Source organism: Aegilops tauschii, chromosome 4 (assembly GCF_002575655.3).
Source record: "Aegilops tauschii subsp. strangulata cultivar AL8/78 chromosome 4, Aet v6.0, whole genome shotgun sequence".
Lineage (NCBI taxonomy): Eukaryota > Viridiplantae > Streptophyta > Magnoliopsida > Poales > Poaceae > Aegilops > Aegilops tauschii.
Window position 1 is genome coordinate 190277448 of NC_053038.3, and position 7029 is coordinate 190284476.

Genomic DNA, 7029 nt, shown 5'->3' on the forward strand with positions numbered 1-7029 from the left:
AAGAATGATAATATAATAGCATGGAACAATCAAAAATTATAGTTACGTTGGAGACGTATCACTGAGTCATCGTGGATCACAGATTACTACAACAACAGTTGCAGGTAAAGGTAATGCGATGATCATGACGTGAGAGCTATGTTTACTTGTTTTGGTGTTCTTCTTCTGCTTCTTCGATCAGGGGATAGGTTCCGGGTCGGCAGCCTGGGCTAGCAGGGTGGATGTCGTTTGTCTTTGTCATTTGATTTCATCCATAGTCGGAGCCGCTCTTCTGTATGATGTCTGCTATGTATTGATGTATTCTTGTGGCATTTGTATGCCCTTTGTATGTATCCCCATCTATTATGTAATGGTACGATGTAATAAGATCCACCTTGCAAAAGTGTCTTCAATATGCGGCTCTATCCTTGGTGGGACCTTCAAGTTCCTCTCGGATAGGATCGCATATTGGGCGTGACATTATCAAACCAAGACTGTATCTCCATCATCCTGGCTAGCTTCACAGGGTCGCCATCTGTGATCCTCACGTATCGGTTGTACTCCTCCATCGATATACTTCTCCACAGCACCTTCACTCGCCAATGGTGGTTTTGGAATGGAAGAGGAGCGGCACTGGTTCTGGATTGGAATAGGAGAGGAGCGGCGGTGGCTTTGAAATGGAAGAGGAGAGGAGCAGCGGTGGTCTTGGAAGTTTTTGTTTTGAGGTCATGGTCTTGGAAGTCGAAAATCAAGAGGAGCGGCGGGCGTTGGTTTTGGATTGGACGAGAGCAGCGGCGCGCTGTGAGTGGATCCATCCTACTACCTCCGTGCTGGTTTGCTAGCCCCATCGTATTTTGGGTCAAAGTTTGACCATGTATTGTATTTGACAAGCAAAATGTGAATGCATGTCATCAAAAATCAAATCGTTGGATTTGTATCTGAATGTACTTTCCAATTATATTATTTTTGCAACGTATAACATATATTTTATTCATTAAAATCATGGCCAAAATATGAACCAGAATACAAGGGAGACTAGATAATGTGGGGTCGCTTCTTAATTGACGGGTAAATTGATTTTGATTTACATCCAGTCACAGCGCGCCGCCCCTCTCGTCCAATCATAAACCGCCGCCGCACACTCCTCTCCCTCTTATCCATTGCAAAACCACCACCTCTCCTATCCATCTTCTCCATTGCAAAACCACCTTCTCGCCTCTCCCTCTTCTCCATTTGCAAAACCACCCCCTCTCCTCTCCATCTTCTCTATTGCAAAACCACTGTCTCGCCTCTACCTCTTATCCATTGCAAGAGCACCATCTCTCCTCTCATCTTCCAAAGCCAGCACTGGACCTCTCAGAAGCACATCTATGGAGAGGATGCAGAAGCGAATCGTGCAGATCGCCAGCGGCGACCAGGCCAAGTTAACCAGGTTGAAGGAGATCCTTACTTGGTTTGAAAACGAGTGGGAGGTTTCAATCACGGTGAGGGCCATGTGGCAATGTATCAGAAAGAACGAGACAGCGCCAATGTACTCCTCGGCGGCAGTCACGCTGCAGTCCTTCGAGATCATCGAGTATCTCCTCTGGGCGATGGAGCAGACAGATTCGCCCGAGGCGAAAGTCAAGCGGAGGTGGTGGGCGTACAGATCGGTGGTCGAGCATCCAGAGGATGACAAATCGATCAAGTATGGTGTGTCGTTCATGAGGGTGTAGTGCCAGTCGGAGCCACCAGATTATTCGTTCTCCCACCGCAAGAGGAGGAGGTCGGATGGCGCGACATCACTTCCCCGCCGCTCTCCACGGTTTCCTCGCCACTCGCCTCGTCTCATCGGCGGCGGTAGGGTTTAAGGTAAGCTTTGAACTAGACCTAATCTTCCATCTGCTCATGCTTACAACCAGTGTGACGGCTAATAAAAATCATACGGGTAAGTACTGGGTAGTACTCCGAGTACTACGCCAATCACCCTAAAAGAGCTCTGGAACTAAAACAAAGTTGTGAGAACGTGTACAAATACACAAAAATCGATTGGTCCTTCTTTCAGAAAAAAGTACTCCCTAGAAAAGTGCCAATATAAGCTATTTGATTAGAGTATTTGTTGCAACACTGAAACAAGTAAGTGCACGTCAGACATCAACAGATTAAAATGTTCTGCAGGGGTCGGCAAGAACTTGACGAACCATCCGAGCATCTGTGCTTTTCCAAGCCACGTTTATCTTAGATATGGGCACCTCGCACTCTGCATATATGCTGGTTCCATCCAAACATTTGTGCAGTTCCACTAAAATTTAGCTGAATAACCCTGTTTGTACAGATAATAAAAAGCGTGATTACATTATAGTGGCACTAGTTGATGAATCATACACTATAAATACTCCCTCCGTCCCAAAATAAGTGTCTTGGCTTTGTACTAACTTTAGTACAAAGTTGTACTAAACTTGAGACACTTATTTTGGGATGGAGGGAGTAGAAGAAACTTGATTTTCTTAATAGGAAAAGATTGTGATACAATATCTTCATTAAAAACACAACAGTATCACAGTATGCCATGCTACGAGGGGGAGATGGGCCCTGCGACGCCTCATACGGTAGGCCTGATACCGGAAATCGACCCACTTCTTCCCGATACACCTTCTGCGAGTGATGAACGTTAGTGTACGGCGGTAGTACAAGGAGGGGCCTTGAGCCATTCCAATCTCTATTTTTGTGTAGTTCAACTAAAATTAAGCATCCCTGTTTGCAAGAACACTTAAACATGTCATTACATTAACAATGGGACTAGTTGATGAAACATATACTAACAAAGAGAAGCACTTTCATTATCTACATTGGAAATGAAATGATAGAAAGGACAATAGCTCTATTTTAACTGTATTATTACTTCATTTTATCAGTGGCACTAGGGTCGAGTAGGTGGCAAGTGGGGCGTATGGTGCGTCGCAAGGATGGAGGTCGGTGGTGCTTAGACTGGGATGCTGAAGCTGGCTCTTTCAGTCCCTATCTCCCCCCTGATGTTTTTGTGGTAGCTTTTGGGTTGTAATCCAAACTTGGTCGAGTTGGGGCTGCGTCCCCCTACCTGCCTAGCTTATGTGGCGAACTTGTCTCCTACTACTAGTAAGTCCATTCTAGTAGTAGTTGCATAACTACCCGTTTAGACTGAAATGGTGTCGGACAATAGTTCTCTATGGTTCAGTTTCTTTAGTGAAATCGGAGGGAAACCCCCTATTTTGATCAAAAAAATGTCAGTGGCACTGGTGTTACCAAAACATTACCTCAAATTAATAGTTCCGTTAGATAAACATGCAAAATATTAACATTACTACTTTATCATGGCAGTGCCAAAACAGTAGCACAAGAGCAGAGTCAACATGCAGTGTCGTTCTAGCAAACTGTTGGGGAACGTAGTAATTTCAAAAAAAATCCTACACACACACAAGATCATGGTGATGCACAGCAACGATAGGGGAGAGTGTATCCACGTACCCTCGTAGACCGAAAGTGGAAGCGTTAGCACAACGTGGTTGATGTAGTCGTACGTCTTCACGATCCGACCGATCAAGTACCGAACGTACGACACCTCCGAGTTCAGCACACGTTCAGCTCGATGACGTCCCTCGAACTCCGATCCAGCCAAGCTTTGAGGGAGAGTTCCGTCGGCATGACGGCGTGGTGCCGATGATGATGTTCTACCGACGCAGGGCTTCGCCTAAGCACCGCTACGATATTATCGAGGTGGATTATGGTGGAGGGGGGCACCGCACATGGCTAAGAGATCAATTGTTGTCTCTAGAGGTGCCCCCCTGCCCCCGTATATAAAGGAGCAAGGGAGGAGAGGCGGCCGGCCAGGAGGAGGCGCGCCAGGGAGAAGTCCTACTCCCACCGGGAGTAGGACTCCCTCCTTTCCTAATTGGAGTAGGAGAAGGGGGAAGGAGGAGGGAGAGAGGAAGGAAAGGGGGGCGACGCCCCCCTCCTTGTCCAATTCAGACTAGAGGGGGAGGGGGCGCGCGGCCTACCCTGGCCGCCCCTCCTCTTCTCCACTAAGGCCCATCTTGGCCCATTAAACCCCCGGGGGGTTCCGGTAACCCCCGGTACTCCGATAAAATCCCGATTTCACCCGGAACACTTCCAATATCCAAATATATGCTTCCAATATATCAATCTTTATGTCTCGACCATTTCGAGACTCCTCGTCATGTCCGTGATCACATCCGGGACTCCGAACTATCTTCGGTACATCAAAACACATAAACTCATAATATAACCGTCATCGAACTTTAAGCATGCGGACCCTACGGGTTCGAGAACTATGTAGACATGACCGAGACACATCTCCGATCAATAACCAATAGCGGAACCTGGATGCTCATATTGGCTCCTACATATTCTACGAAGATCTTTATCGGTCAAACCGCATAACAACATACGTTGTTCCCTTTGTCATCGGTATGTTACTTGCCCGAGATTCGATTGTCGGTATCTTAATACCTAGTTCAATCTCGTTACCGGAAAGTCTCTTTACTCGTTTCGTAATACATCATCCCGCAACTAACTCATTAGTTGCAATGCTTGCAAGGCTTATAGTGATGTTCATTGCTGAGTGGGCCCAGAGATACCTCTCCGACAATCGGAGTGACAAATCCTAATCTCGAAATGCGCCAACCCAACAAGTACCTTCGGAGACACCTGTAGAGCACCTTTATAATCACCCAGTTACGTTGTGACGTTTGGTAGCACACAAAGTGTTCCTCTGGTAAACGGGAGTTGCATAATCTCATAGTCATAGGAACATGTATAAGTCATGAAGAAAGCAATAGCAGAATACTAAACGATCGAGTGCTAAGCTAACGGAATGGGTCAAGTCAATCACATCATTCTCCTAATGATGTGATCCTGTTAATCAAATGACAACTCATGTCAATGGCTAGGAAACATAACCATCTTTGATCAACGAGCTAGTCAAGTAGAGGCATACTAGTGACACTCTGTTTGTCTATGTATTCACACAAGTATTATGTTTCCGGTTAATACAATTCTAGCATGAATAATAAACATTTATCATGATATAAGGAAATAAATAATAACTTTATTATTGCCTCTAGGGCATATTTCCTTCAGTCTCCCACTTGCACTAGAGTCAATAATCTAGATTACACTGTAATGATTCTAACACCCATGGAGCCTTGGTGCTGATCATGTTTTGCTCGTGGAAGAGGCTTAGTCAACGGGTCTGAAACATTCAGATCCGTATGTATCTTGCAAATTTCTATGTCTCCCACCTGGACTTGATCCCGGATGGAGTTGAAGCGTCTCTTGATGTGCTTGGTTCTCTTGTGAAGTCTGGATTCCTTTGCCAAGGCAATTGCACCAGTATTGTCACAAAAGATTTTCATTGGACCCGATGCACTAGGTGTGACACCTAGATCGGATATGAACTCCTTCATCCAGACTCCTTCATTTGCTGCTTCCGAAGCAGCTATGTACTCTGCTTCACACGTAGATCCCGCCACAGCGCTTTGTTTAGAACTACACCAACTTACAGCTCCACCGTTCAATGTAAATACATATCCGGTTTGCGATTTAGAATCATCCGAATCAGTGGCAAAGCTTGCATCGACGTAACCATTTACGACTAGCTCTTTGTCACCTTCATAAACGAGAAACATATCCTTAGTCCTTTTCAGGTATTTCAGGATGTTCTTGACCGTTTTCCAGTGATCCACTCCTGGATTACTTTGGTACCTCCCTGCTAAACTTATAGCAAGGCACACATCAGGTCTGGTACACAGCATTGCATACATGATAGAGCCTATGGCTGAAGCATAGGGAACATCTTTCATCTTCTCTCTATCTTCTTCAGTGGTCGGGCATTGAGTCTTACTCAACTTCACACCTTGTAACACAGGAAAAACCCTTTCTTTGCTTGATCCATTTTGAACTTCTTCAAAACTTTGTCAAGGTATGTGCTTTGTGAAAGTCCAATTAAGTGTATTGATCTATCTCTATAGATCTTGATGCCCAATATATAAGCAGCTTCACCGAGGTCCTTCATTGAAAAAATCTTATTCAAGTATCCCTTTATGCTATCCAGAAATTCTATATCATTTCCAATCAGCAATATGTCATCCACATATAATATCAGAAATGCTACAGAGCTCCCACTCACTTTCTTGTAAATACAGGCTTCTCCAAAAGTCTGTATAAAACCATATGCTTTGATCACACTATCAAAGCGTTTATTCCAACTCCGAGAGGCTTGCACCAGTCCATAAATGGATCGCTAGAGCTTGCACACTTTGTTAGCTCCCTTTGGATCGACAAAACCTTCCGGTTGCATCATATACAACTCTTCTTCCAGAAATCCATTCAGGAATGCAGTTTTTACATCTATTTGCCAAATTTCATAATCATAAAATGCGGCAATTTCTAACATGATTCGGACAGACTTACGCATCGCTACGGGTGAGAAAGTCTCATCGTAGTCAATCCCTTGAACTTGTCGAAAACCTTTTGCAACAAGTCAAGCTTTATAGACAGTAACATTACCGTCAGTGTCAGTCTTCTTCTTGAAGATCCATTTATTCTCAATGGCTTGCCGATCAATGCAAGTCAACCAAAGTCCACACTTTGTTCTCATACATGGATCCCATCTCAGATTTCATGGCCTCAAGCCATTTGCGGAATCTGGGCTCACCATCGCTTCTTCATAGTTCGTAGGTTCGTCATGGTCTAGTAACATAACCTTCAGAATAGGATTACTGTACCACTCTGGTGCGGATCTTACTCTGGTTGACCTACGAGGTTCAGTAACAACTTGATCTGAAGTTTCATGATCATCATCATTAACTTCCTCACTAATTGGTGCAGGTGTCACAGGAACCGGTTTCTGTGATGAACTACTTTCCAATAAGGGAGCAGGTACAGTTACCTCATCAAGTTCTACTTTCCTCCCACTCACTTCTTTCGAGAGAAACTCCTCTAGAAAGGATCCAAATTTAGCAACAAAAAGTCTTGCCTTCAGATCTGTGATAGAAGGTGTACCCAACAGTTTCC